Below are 14,967 nucleotides of genomic sequence, written 5' to 3' on the forward strand. Positions count from 1 at the left end.
CAGAATGATTGGATTTTCCGACAACTTTGTGCGACCGTGTGTATGCAAGACAAGTTTGAGCCGACATCCGTCGGAAAAAATCCATGGATTTTGTTGTCTGAATGTCCGATCAATGTCCGATCATGTGTAAAATTATACCCCAAAACACATTTTGAAACTCTTCCCAAGTACATGAGTGAGACTTTCAAAGAGGGGCCCAAAATCCAAGGAGCATCTTTCAAGAGCCTTTTAAAGAGAATAAATTACGTGTCTAATTTCCTGACTGCCTATCATACTTCTAGAGGACTTGACGTGGCAGGACAGGAGAAATACCAACAAAATGATCATATCTTGGAAAGCAAACACACCAAGATATTTTCTGAAAGGCATAGTGAGTCTTTTGAAAATGTAATTTGCTTAGCACAAGTTTTTGGAAAATGCAGGAAAGAAAATGAAAATGCATTTTTTTACACAAAGTTGTCAATTAATACATTTTTTCTAGCACACAGCATAAACATATTTAAAATGACACCTCAAATATATATATACTGTAGATAGATAGATTGAATATTGCATACTGTAACCAGAACAGTGCAGTGTCACTATGGTGATATTGTGCTGTATGGGGATGATCAGAGACAATGGCAAGAGAAAAATTGTTTGCCCCTTACAGATTTTTATTTTTTTTGCATATTTATCACACTTAAATGATTCAGATCATCAAACAAATTTTAATATTACACAAAGATAACCCAAGTAAATCCAAGATGCAGATGCAGTTTTTAAATTATTATTTCATTTATTAAGGGAAAAAAGCTGTTCAAACCTGCCTGGCCCTATGTGAAAAAGTAATTCCCCCCTCCAATGCTGAATCATTAATGAACTGTGATTAACCACAATTTTTTGGAAAGCTGAGTTAAATTTCACTTGCCACACCCAGGCCTGATTACTGCCAGACCTGTTGAATCAAGAAATCACATAAATAGTAGCTGTCTGACAAAGTCAAGCACACTAACAGATCACAAAAAACCACACATCATGCCACAATCTAAATTCAAGAACAGATTAGAAATAGGGATGAATTCGATGTTTGGGTTGAACAAAAGTTTGACTTGAACATCGGTGTTCGCCCGTTTGCAGAACAGCGAACATTATGGGGCGTGGGGAAATTTAACCACAGCGGAATACCCCATAATGCATTGCGTGATCGCAGTGCATTTTTGTATGATGATTGGCTGAAGCATGCATCTGACCTGTATGCTTTGGCCAATCCCAGCGCGCAGGGTGCCCTTGGCCAATCATGGCTCAGGGGGACTAAGTCCATGCCCCACACTATATAAGGCTGCTAACAGAGCGGCCATGCATAGTGTTGTTGGCGTGGACAACAATACTACAACAATACAATCTAACTGGACAGAGACATAGCTTGAGTTAGATTAAGCAAGCAGGTTATTCAGTTAGTGGCAGTGTATTTGATATATATACAGTCAGTCTAGTATATATATATATATATATATATATATATATATATATATACACACTCTGCATTTAGCATAGACTATATATTCAGTGTTTACTCGATATTCAGATAGTGTAGGCAGTGTGTATATATATATATATATATATATATATATATATATATATATATATATAGTAACATCGGGGGTTGATTTAGCTTAAAGGTAGAGCTTACCAGTGAGCCGAGTCCACGCCAGATACGCAGTTTTAAGGGCTTGTAGGCCCACTTTTATTAAAGAAAGAAAATGTCAGATAACAGAAGTGTTGCCCACACAGGGGTTTCAGCTTTCCACAGCAACAATGTAAGTTCAATCAGAAATACCAAGCCACCTGGCTCTCTTTAGCAGCACTGCTGCTCAAACTTATGCTTCAGCCCTCTCGGCTCTATAACAGATTTCCTGTACACATGCTTCAGCCCTCTCGGCTCTATAACAGATTTCCTGTACACATGCTTCAGCCCTCTCGGCTCTATAACAGATTTCCTGTACACCCAGTACCTCAGCACTCTTTTCCAGCTTCCTTTTCCAGCCCATAGGCTTGAACCCTCTGTCTACTCTGACAGACCTGTGCAGACATGCACACTTCTCCCTTGCTTGCCTGGACTCCTCGGGAGGGTGGAGCCCAGAACTATGGTCAGGTGTCTACAAATAGCCCAACACACACCTGACCAGTCAATCTGCTGGTGGATCTCAAAACCTGGAGAAAGCTGCAAAAGCAGTTTTCTCCAGTCCACATTTATGCTCTGAAGCCTTGCCTCAAGCAAATGTGCATACCCTATGTCCACTTTAACCCCATTTTTATAGCGACAGGGACTCTCACTATTACATATCCCCCCCCTTTGTTTCGATCCGGAGGGAGGAACACCAGCACCCGTCATGGTTGGGACACCTCTGTGCTGGCTGTCAGCCACGTAGGCCCAACCTTTTTTTCGGGTGCGCTTCCAGGTACGTCCCACCCTGGATCTTAACAGGGTCCTACATTTCCCTATACTCAACCTTCTCCCTCTTCTTTTTGGGTGCCTGGGCTTATTCATCTTTCTAGGGGAAACTCTGCTTTCCCTGATCCTTTCTTTCAACTCACTGACATCAGCTTTAACCTTCACTATAGGTTCTAATATCTTTCTCTGGTTGTCTACGGCAACCACGTCATTATTAACAGCACCAATCATCAGATCACCAATTTTGAGATTCCAACTTCCGATACCACCAGTGCTTTTTTCAGAGTTTGTTAGGACCTGTCCTGAGGAGGGACCACACACAGGCGAGTGACTATGCTCCATGGAACTATCACCAAGCTCCACCTCACCTGCTGTCCAACGCTCCATGGGCGGCTGTCCTAACAAACACAGACCCAAGAACAAATCATTCCTTACTGCGATAATGCCAACTGGTGTACACATTACATTGCTACAGCAACCTTCAGCACTTTCTCCTACAGTGTCTCCGGGTACCTTAACCTGTACCTCTTGGCCAGTGACAGAAAGCATCTCGACTACTGCCGCGTCCATTCTGGGCCCTTCCTTTTCATGAGGTCTAGCAGGTGAGACAGTGTCTGCGCCCTCTACTGACCACTGCTCAGCCGCTCCTCGGACCGCACCAGCAAAGATGTTCTCAGTCACTGCACCAGGCGGAGAGACCTCTGATATCTCCAACAGTTCCCCTGAGCGACCTCCATACCAATAAACAACTGGAAGTACTCTCACCGGGAATCGAGAGATCCTGTGCCAAATGGTTAATAAACATTGGTTCCACCAATTCCACTCTTGGGCAAGGTTTTTCAGCCCCGCCTGTATCACCTGGCTCCACCCATTGGTACTACGCAGCACCACCTGGTCCGACCACGATGGGGACACCCAAGGGTACAGTGAGTGTGTTTTTGCCAACTCCAGCATTTCAAGTAAAGTTTCTGTCATTTCAATACATTCCAAGTCTAAATTTGTGACCTCTTTAGGGACCTTTCCCTCCTCCGAGACATGGAGGGGCTCATCCACTGTAGTCTGAGAGGTTGAGACCTTGGAAGAGACCTCCACCTCTTTGGAGGTACTCACCATCACTGCCTGTTGCTCCCCTGGAGCACTGTCAGCCACATGTCTCCTCTTCCCCTCCAACTCAACAATGAGCCTCTGCAGGTCAATAGTCACATGGTCACCTTGACACTTGCTATTACTTAGTTGCTGGGCTGTGGACAACCCATCTGCCATGCCTGCGCCCAGAACCGTTCCTTCAGACTGGAGGGCCTCAGTCTTTACAGGGGCTAGCGTACCCATGAGCATCGGCCATTCTGTGACCCCTCCAATGGGCATAGCAGGTATCCTGTCCACACCTTTGTTACACATCATTGTTTCGTAAGTCTTTGTCACTTGGTCTAGCGCTGCAAGTGTTTCCTTGCACCAATCATCCCAGTCCCTTGTGGTTCCATCACCAGTGCTCCACAGCGCTGCATCAACTGCTCTAGAAGGCCCCACAGGACCCTGGGATTCACTAGCCAAAACAGCACACTTGTCACTTCTATCTACCTCACATTGTGACAATATTTTTTTACTCACATCAACTTGAGAAATTGCATCCTCAACCAAGGCAATGTGCAATGCCTTATTTTGACCACCTTGCTCTGGTGGCGCTACAAACACATCTAGCTTTGAACTCTCAGCTTTTACAGGCTGAATTAACCCCTTGCCAACTGGGCTACACTTAGGGTTGTCAGGTTGTGCCCACACACACTCACTGTGTGACTCAGTCCAACCTTGTTCCACCAGAGTAGGACCAGAACCATCCTGGACAGACTCTGGCTTCATCACATGGAGACCCCCTGAGACCTCCATGGACAATCCTATGCCTCTGCCTGTCACGTGAGATCTACTCTCATCATTGGTAGTGAACACATTACCAACCTCACTCTCAGATATGACATTACAAGAAATACATGTTTCAATGTCATTACAATTCACATCACTTTTACCCATAGTAACACTTTTGTCAAAACAATCATTAGCCTTTTCATTGCATGTAGACACAACTGCCGTTTTTATGGGTTGTCTATGAGCCACCATAACCTCTGAGTGACTCTTCACAGTGCCTGCTCTCGGTAAAGGGGCACTCTTACCTATTTGGGCAGCTCCATAGCTGACCTGGGAAACTCTCTGCTCCGTCACTGCGAGCTCCTTGGAAGTTTCCCTGGGCAACCCTGCAGCACCTGTAACTAGGGAACATGGCACCAACACTGTTTTGGTCACCCCTAGCTCAATTTTTCCAGCCATCTGCTGGATTATAGCAGGCACTTGCAGAGTCCCCATGTCCTTTCCAGTCTTTAGCCCTGCAGCTACTTGGGCTTTACGCTGTGCCTCCCCACTGCTCTGGGTAGCACACTGCAGCAAGTCTATGTCCATTTGTACTGCGGATCTCCCCACTGGACATACTCCCACTTCACCGGGTTCAGCATCATAAACTGAAACAGTCTTACCAGTTCCTGCAGCTGGTGTCATAGCCTTCACTTGAGTGCGATGTCTTTCATCTGTGGTGTCTCCACAGGCTGACACCCCCATGTGGTCACAGAGCAACACTGCAGCCTTTCTAGACCCACTGATGCCCCCTGTAGGCAACACAAGATTCCTGTTGCTAGGGGTAACAGCAGACTTGCACTCCAAAACTGGTTGGCTATACCTCATGCAGGATGTAGACTGTTGCACCCTCCTTTCTGGGCTGACCACTTTCCCTAAGCGGCCATGACACGAAACTTTGCGTTTCTCTGCATTTCCAAAACCTTGGTCTTCCGGTGACACCTCTCCCATCCTGGAGCATTGCTGGTGGCCCATGATACGCTGGAACACTCCTCTAAGAAGAATTTCCTCTTTAAACTTGCAGTAGTCATCCTGTTCCCAATCCATTAAATGGTAAACCGACCGGAACTCTATCCGTAACAAGGGTTGCAGCAATTTTGGCCACCGATCCCTAGGCCATTTTCTCCTTACAGCAACTTTTTCAAATTTTTTCAGGAATTCCCCAACCTCCTCTGTAGGTAGCATGGGTTGCACATAGTCAGAGGCCACAATCTCAGCCCCTTGCACTGCGGCCCACTCTTTGCGATTCCGCTTGAACCATTCATTTACTGCATCGCACATCACTAGGCCTTCTGGACTGGCCCTCCTAGGTGGCGACATCTTCTCAGGCCACGCTGAGCTCACTTCCACCACACTTTTGCGCTTTCCAGCAAAAAAAAATGAAGCACTGTTACTTTAAAGCAAGTTGCTTTTCACTTCATGCAAGATTTCCTCACCTGCACAGTGCACACACAGATTGTGCTGTCTCATGCACACAAACACAGTTCATAGCAGGAAAAAAAAAAAATAAGTTTGACTTTTCATTCACAGGTACACCACCTGCAACACGCAATGCCTTTTGCCTGGCTGCACTTCCACACACAGCCAATAGTTCCTGACTTGAACTCACTGTGGAGCAAGGACCCGGATTCCACCGTCTTCTGCCTGCATCCAACAACCACTTGTAACATCGGGGGTTGATTTAGCTTAAAGGTAGAGCTTACCAGTGAGCCGAGTCCACGCCAGATACGCAGTTTTAAGGGCTTGTAGGCCCACTTTTATTAAAGAAAGAAAATGTCCGATAACAGAAGTGTTGCCCACACAGGGGTTTCAGCTTTCCACAGCAACAATGTAAGTTCAATCAGAAATACCAAGCCACCTGGCTCTCTTTAGCAGCACTGCTGCTCAAACTTATGCTTCAGCCCTCTCGGCTCTATAACAGATTTCCTGTACACATGCTTCAGCCCTCTCGGCTCTATAACAGATTTCCTGTACACATGCTTCAGCCCTCTCGGCTCTATAACAGATTTCCTGTACACCCAGTACCTCAGCACTCTTTTCCAGCTTCCTTTTCCAGCCCATAGGCTTGAACCCTCTGTCTACTCTGACAGACCTGTGCAGACATGCACACTTCTCCCTTGCTTGCCTGGACTCCTCGGGAGGGTGGAGCCCAGAACTATGGTCAGGTGTCTACAAATAGCCCAACACACACCTGACCAGTCAATCTGCTGGTGGATCTCAAAACCTGGAGAAAGCTGCAAAAGCAGTTTTCTCCAGTCCACATTTATGCTCTGAAGCCTTGCCTCAAGCAAATGTGCATACCCTATGTCCACTTTAACCCCATTTTTATAGCGACAGGGACTCTCACTATTACAATATATATATATATATATATAGGCTCGTGGGCAAAATCCCATATGTGCTACCTGTTTTTGGCCACCAGAGGGAATGCTGCATGAAAATCCCAATTCTCTCCCTTTTGGGATTTTTGGGGGAACCAACAGACCACACACAGTTTAGCTGGAGCTCAATTACATATGGACTATACATACAGGTTTGATTCTAGGCGTCATAACAGTGTCCCCGGTTTTGTCTCCCTTGCTCTCTCTATAGATCCTGTTCTGTATATTTGGATTCCTGGGAACATATTCCTCTCTGCCTTGGGAGTTTGGGGTTTTTTCGCTGTACCCAAATAGATCCCCCCTGTATACATATTGCACTTGAATAGGCTGGGTATGTATGCATTTGGTTAGTTTCACATGCAATCCTGCCCAAATGAACTAAACATCCTTTAGCCCTGTGGTATCTATTTCAAATCAGTATATTTTTCTATTTTTTTCTTTGCCCTCAGCGATATTGGTCGCTCTAAGGCCATAAGTGGGTCTTGATTGGGGGCTGCATTTGAGCGCCCTTTGTGAAGTGATCGTTTTTCAGGCCACATGGGTTGTTCATCTTGAGTGCACTCATCCTGCTTTGGACCCAAATTGGTCGTTCTTGAGGCTGCAGCATCTCCCATTTCTCCATTTTAAATCGGATGCAAGATCTTTGAATGTCTATGCAAATTGTATGGTCAGTTGTGAAATAGAAAACCAAGCAATTTTGTAAAGATATTGCTGATACCATGACCAATATACAGTGTTTATGTCCTCACATTTGTGTTTATTTTTCAATTGTACAAGTATTATCGCCCTGTTGTAACCACTTACCCCCGAAGAAGAGAATTACTACCGTCAACTCGAATCGCGTTGGGTTATCTCTGTTGTTATTTCTTTACAATAGAGTATATGGTTGTTTGCAACTACATTCTCAATATTGCATACTGCTCTATCTGCTTCCTGCATTTTCTATGTATTGCACTACTTACTATTTGTAATCTTTTTCAATAAAATCGTACTTTTATAGAACCACTGTTTGATCCATAGAGAAGCAATGTCCCGTTAAAGTCCCATATAGAGAATGTTTCTTATTCATGCCAAATTTTGAGTTTAGGGATGTGGGTCAGTTAACTTTATCTGCTAAATCAGAGCACCATGTAGAATATTTTCCATCATATCCGGAAGGCCACCAAGGAGAGGCAGATGCTCACAGGCCACTAAAAGAGGGCAAGAAGCCTCTGTGTCTACAGTCAACAGTGGTGGTCATGAACATGGTGCATCCTCTGCAGGTGGCCATGGGGCACGCTTGTCCTTTTTTAATGCTGCTGGCCATGTTATTGAGCCACAATATGCAGAAGGGTTGGTGGAGTGGATAACAAAGCCATCTTCATCCTCCTCATCCTCTGTCAACTAGACTCAGAGTAGTTTGCTTTCCAGCGCAGCTGCCAAAGCGGCCTATCCCAGTGGCTCCTTGTTTATAGTCACTCCTTCCGTAGCCCCATCATGCATGGAGGATTCCCCAGAATTATTTGACCACAATGTCAGGCACATGCTGCTGGAGGATTCACAGCGATTTAAAGGCTCTGATGTTGGTTCCCAGGTTGAGGAAGGGAGTAACGTGAGCCTAGACAGAGGGGGTGCCCAAGAAGGACAAGAAACTGGCAGTCATATTCCCCCAGCTGCAGCATACTGCCAAGTTTTCTCCAGTAATGAGGAGGGAGGGGATGATGAGGTCACTGACTGTAATTAGGTGCCTGAGAGAAGAGAGGAGAAGGAGGCACAACTCCAACGAGGCATGATGTCCTTTAGGGGGCAGCTTAAGGGCAGCCACCCTATTACATCACACTGCAAAGCTCCCCAGGTGCAGGGCGCTGCTGACTCCTTGCTGACTTTTCAAAGTTCCTTGTTGTGGGCCTTTTTAGACATGTGTGCAGCAGATTGCACCTATGCTGTTTGCAACCTATGTCTGAAGTGGATCAAGCGTGGCCAGAACAGCAGCTGCTTGTGCACCACATGCTTGACTAGACATATGATGACCTGCCTTACAGTCCATTGGCAACAGCACTTGAAAGACCCACATCAAAGAAAAAGGCGGACTTATCCTTGCTCCTCATCTAGGATCTCCAATCCTACTATACCTTCAGTCCTCTCAAAAACCTGCACTGAGAGGAATGAAGGTATAGCAATAGGTGTCCCAAGTACTTGCAGCCTACTGCTAGCAGTACACCACCACTTGATTTTAGCAGGAAAATGTCCTGCCTAGGGGACAGGAGCCACACTGGGGCAAAGATTCTGTCAGCTCTGCAGGGGCAGGCTCAAAGGTGATTGACGCCACACCAGTTTCAGCCAGGAATGGTTGTATGCAACAATGGCACCAACCTTCTCATCACCCTCCGACTGGGACACTTGGTGTTCCATGTTTGGCACACGACCTGAATTTGGTGGTGCAGCGGTTCTTGAGCAGGTACCCAGGCTTACAGGATCTCCTGAGGCAGGCTAGAAAAGTCTGTGGTCATTTCTGCCGGTCATACAATGCCAGTGCTCGGCTGGCTGACATTTAAAGGGAATGCAACCTGCCCACCAACCGCCTCATTTGTGACATGCTCACCTGGTGGAACTCAACGTTGGCAATGCTTCAGCTGCTGCACACACAGCAGAGGGCCATCAATGAGTACCTGTGTGAGTATGGCACCAGGACAGGGTCAGGGGAGCCCGGCTTCTTTTTGCCATGCCAGTGGCTACTGATCAAGTATGCATGCACTGTCCTGTCACCATTTGAGGAGGCCACAAGAATGGTGAGCAGTGACAATGCATGCAACAGTGACACTGTCCCTTTAGTCTTCCTGCTAGAGCACATGCTTTATGGAATCGTGGACAGAGCACTTGAGGAGGAACAGTGGTAGGAAGAGGAGGACTTCCTTTCCTCTCAAGGCCCCCTTTATCCAGATAGCATTCCTGCTGGCCCGCCAAACACACAAGAAGAAGAGGAGGAGAAGGATTGTGTCAGCATGGATGTAGAGGATAACACTCAGCAGCAGTCTTCAAGGGATGGTTTTCAGTCCCCAGAAACCCAAGGAGTTGTAAGTGACTGGGAGGAGGTAGTTACGGATCATGTGATCCTTAGTGACCCAGAGGGCTCAGAATTGAATGCCACTGCAAACTCATGCTGTATGGCCTCCCTGATTCTGCAAAGCCTGCGAAAGGACCCTAGGATTTGTGGTATCAAGGAGAGGGATCATTACTGGCTGGCAACACTTCTTGATCCACGTTGCAAGGGTAAGGTTGCAGAACTCATCCTGCCTTCGCAGAGGGAGCAGAGGATAAAACATTTTCAGGAGGTCTTGAAGAAAGGTTTATGCAAAGCATTTCCAGACCCTGGGAGGTTACAATTTCCTGATGCTCGACAACGTGTTGCTGAGGCTTCGTTCAGTGAGAGGAAGAGCGGTGGAGAAGGTGGTCTGCTGACCGATGCCTTTAAGCAGTTTTTCATTCCTCAGCACCAAGGTCTGATCAGTTCAAGCAAACATCGCCAGCATCTGCATTACATGGTGCAGGAATATCTAGGGGCAAGAGCAGACTTAGAGACCTTACCAACAGAGCATCCACTGGGTTACTGGGTCTTCAGGATGGACCACTGGCCAGAACTTGCTCAATATGCAATTAAGCTACTGGCCTGTCCTGCATCCAGCGTGCTTTCTGAACGCACATTCAGTGCTGCTGCAGGGTTTGTAACGGATCAGAGTGCGCCTGTCCACAGACTCCGTTGATAGGCTCACATTCAAAAAAAATAATCAGTCCTGGATCAGCAGCAATCAAGCACCTGATGCTGATGTTACTAATTGAATTTGCTATGGATGTGGGATCACTTGAAGACTGCCTATGCTGACTATCCTATTCCTCCTAAATCTTGGTGATGCTAGCTTCCAACAATATTTTTGGTTTAGGGCACCACCACCACCCAAGGCCCAATTTTTCTGCCCCTGTTTAACAGGGGCATGTAATTACAATTTTTGATCTATTATTTCACAGCAGGGCCCATTCCTGCGCCCAACAAGAGTATCTGTGAGAGGTTACAGTGTTGTGGCACCACCACCACCCAAGGCCCAATTTTTCTGCCCCTGATTAACAGGGGCATGTAATTACAATTTTTGATCTAATATTTCACAGCAGGGCCAGTTCCTGTGCCCAACAAGAGTATCTGTGAGGGGTTACATTGTTGTGGCACCACCACCACCCAAGGCCCAATTTTTCTGCCTCTGTTTAACAGGGGCATGTAATTACAATCCTTGATATAATATTTCACAGCAGGGCCCATACCTACGCCAAACAAGAGTAACTTCGAGAGGTTACAGTGTTCTGGTACCACCAACACCTAAGGCCTAATTTTATGCAGAGTATATAGGGCAGGCCATATCGTATATATATACTGCTGTTCAGAGTATATAGTGTCTGGAGGCTTAGGGGACCCCCATGCCATTTAAAAAAAAATTAAGGGTTCCCCTGAATATCCATACCAGACCTGAAGGGCCTGGTATGGATTTTGGGGGGGACATCCACGCCATTTTTTTTTTGGTATTTATGGTATTTTTATCTATATTGCCAGGATCCGACAATACATTACAGCTGCAAGCAATTTTAAATTACATTTTTTCCTTTAGAAATGTAATTTTGCTGTGGCACTGTTATAAACATGGGAATTGATTTCTGATTGCAATAGCTAATGTTTCGATCGCTATACCGAAGATCGGGGGGATAGTGGGCAACCTTGTCTTGTACCTTTGGAGATAAGAAATGGCTCTGAGTAATAACCCTGGAGTCTTATTCGAGCTTCAGGGGCCGAGTATAATGCTTTAGGAATGTTTGTGAAGCTCTGTCAGAATCCCCATCATTGTAAGATATTGAATAAGTAGGGCCAGGAGACGGAGTCAAAGGCTTTTTGTAAGTCTATAGATAATAACAGTGCCTCCTGAGGTTGCCCACCATCCCAGCCCAGTCTCAACATCAAAATAATATCTATTGCCCGTCTGATCTGGTCCGGACCTTGTCTGCCCGAAATAAAACCTACTTGGTCCTTATGTATATATATATATATATATATATATATATATATATATATATATATATAGGCTTATAAATGAGGAAACCCTGTTTGCCAGCACCTTAGTTAGGATCTTCAGATCATTATTGATCAGTAAGATGGGTCTATAGTTGCTAACCTCTCCCTGTTCTTTCCCTGGTTTAGGGATTACTGTGATAAATGCCGAGTTAAGTGAGCTGTTCAATGCGGTCCCTTTCCTCAAGGCATTAATGAAACGTGTTAAGTACGGGGCAAGCTTGGATGCATACATTTTGTAGTATGGATTGAAGAAGCCTTTAATATCCCTTAATATCTTTAATAACCCTTTAATAACCCTTAATATCCATACCAGACCCAAAGGGCTCGGTATTGGGCTGGGGGGGGCAACAATACATTACAGCCGCAAGCAGTTTTAAATGACTTTTATTCCTTTAGAAATGTAATTTTGTGCAGGGACTGTTCTAAACGCGCGAAAAATGCGCCACTTTAAAGGCATACTATAGTCACCCCCAGGCACAAAATTTAAAGGAATATTTCACTTTTATTGTTTCACTTTAAGCATTATTAAAATCACTGCTCCCAAAAAAAACAGCCGTTTTTATAAAACTTTTTTTTGCATTGATACATGTCCCCTGGGGCAGGACCCGGGTCCCAAAACACTTTTCATGGCAATAACTTGCATATAAGCCTTTAAAATGAGCGCTTTTGATTTTTTATGTTTGCGTCCCATAGACTTTAATGGTGTTCACGTGTTCGCACAAATTTTTTGCCTGATTTCATGTTCTGCTGCGAACCGAAACGGGGGTTGTTTGGATCATCCCTAATTAGAAAAAAAGAAATATACATCTATCAGTCTAGGAAGGGTTCCAAAGGCTTTGGAACTCCAGTGAACCACAGAGAGAGCCATTATCCACAAATGGACATAACTTGGAACAGTGGTGAACCTTCCCAGAAGTGGCTGGCCATCAAAAATTACTCCAAGAGCATGATGGCGACTCATCCAGGAGGTCATAAAAGAATCCAGAACAACATCTAAAGAACTGCAGGCCTCACTTGCCTTAGGTAAGATCAGTGTTCATGATTCAACAATAAAAAAGAGACTGGGCAAAAATGGCATCCATGGGAGAGTTCCAAGGCCAAAGCCACTGCTGACCAAAAAGGACACAAAGGCTCATCTCACATTTACCCAAAAACATCTTGATTATTCCCAAGACTTTTAGGCAAATATTCTGTAGACTGATAAGACAAAAATTTTACTTTTTGGAAGGTGTGCGTCCCATTACATCTGGCAAAAATCTAATACAGCATTTCATAACAAGAACATCATGCCAACAGTCAGACATGGTATTGATAGCACAATGGTTTGGGGCTGCTTTGTAGATTCAGGACCTGGACAACTTACCATAATTGATGGAACCATGAATTCTGAGCTCTACCAGAAAATCCTAAAGGAGAATGTCCGGCCATCAGTTTGTGACCTCAAGTTCAAGTGCACTTGGGTTATGCAGCAGGACATTGATCCCAAACACAACAGAAAGTCCACCTCCAAATGGTTCAAACAAAGCAAAATTTAGGTTTTGGAGTGGCCTAGTCAAAGTCTGGACTTAAATCCAATTGAGATGCTGTATCATGACCTTACACAGGCTGTTCATGCTGGAAATCCCTCCAATGTGGCTGAATTAAAACAATTCTGTAAAGAAGAGTGGGCCAAAATTGCTCCACAGCAATGTGAAAAACTCATTGCCAGTTATCGCAAACACTTGATTGCAGTTGTTGCCGCCAAGCGTGGCACAACCAGTTACTAGGTTTAGGGGGAAATTACATTTTCATATAAAGCCAGTCAGGTTTGGACAGCTTATTTGCCTTTATAAATAAAACCATGATTTAAAAATTGCATTTTGTATTTACTCAGGATATCTTTGTGTGATAATAAAATTTGTTTAATGATCTGAGTCATTTAAGTGTGACAAATATGCAAAAAAATAAAAAAGTCAGAAAGGGGGCAAATACTTTTTCACACAACTGTATATGGCCTCCCATATATACAGTGTCATCAGTGCAGCAGACAGTGTCTCTGATCAAAATTCATAGCGGCACAATGTCACTATAGTGACACTATACTCAGTGCTCAGGGAGAAGAGGGGGAGGTTCACTGTCAGGAAGAGGTATGTGTGGACTGCCACAAAGAATACCAGGCACAAGTTATATGTAAAATTATAAAATGTATTTACAAAAAAAGTGAATAACATAAATGTAAATGCACCTCCTATATACCAAAACTGTGTAAATTAAACCAAAGAACCAAACAAATAGTGACACACAATGAACAACTGCCCAAACCAAGTAGATACAGAAAATAGGGACTGCAAAGCGTAGTCATAAGAGAGCCAGGGTCATACACGGGATATCAAACAGCGGGACCTGGGAAAAGACAGGACAGGGAGAGGGAAACAGAAGATGGAGGGAGTAGGCAGAAAAGGATCCGGCTGCAGAGTTGGGTAAATCATATCTAGATCATGACAAGGCAAAGATAGTACTTTGCCATTCCCCAGGAGCTCACTACAACCAGGGCCATGAGGGCAATAGCAGCTACCAGTTACCAAGAGCATGTCCGAAAGACCAGGCTTTGGCACCATAGGAGCAACACACTGCCAGAGGAACTCAACTGAGGCAACCATCAAATAAATCTCAGGCCAAGCAGGTAACCCATATAAGGCACATGAAGACTCAGAGCTTTCAAACCCATTAGCAGGTGGACATTTAGCCTTTGTACAACAATCCAGCTAAGCAGCAGACATAGAGTCAATAAAAACTAGCTGGGCAGTAGGCACAGAGTCAGTAGAATACAGCTGGGTGATTGGTAGAGGATAATTAAGATCAGGATAATTAGGATCAGGATGGTCATCGGTCTGAGGATCATCAGAGGTGGGCTAGACATCGAGCACTGGACTCTTCAGCTGGGCATCAGGCACCGGACCCTTTGGCTGAGCATCAGGCACCAGACCCTTTGTCTGTGCATCAGGCACTGGACCCTTTGGCTGGGCATCAGGCATGGGACCACCAGGCCAGGCATCAGGAATGGGACCACAAGGCTGGGCATCAGGAACGGGACCACCAGGCTGAGCATCAGGAAGAGGATTGTCAGGCTGGGCAGCAGGAACAGGATCATCAGGCTGGGCAGCAGGAACAGGACCATCAGGCTT

General features: G+C 45.1%; 1 protein-coding gene across 7 annotated transcripts in view; it reads right to left on the reverse strand.

Moving 5' to 3' along the window:
* Positions 1 to 14,967, reverse strand: part of RBFOX1 (RNA binding fox-1 homolog 1) — a 2,292,172-nt gene that overhangs the window by 356,063 nt on the left and 1,921,142 nt on the right. The gene's annotated exons all lie outside the window — the stretch shown is intronic.

The sequence above is a fragment of the Aquarana catesbeiana genome, linkage group LG06 (assembly GCF_042186555.1).
Source record: "Aquarana catesbeiana isolate 2022-GZ linkage group LG06, ASM4218655v1, whole genome shotgun sequence".
In the NCBI taxonomy this organism is placed as follows: Eukaryota; Metazoa; Chordata; class Amphibia; order Anura; family Ranidae; genus Aquarana; species Aquarana catesbeiana.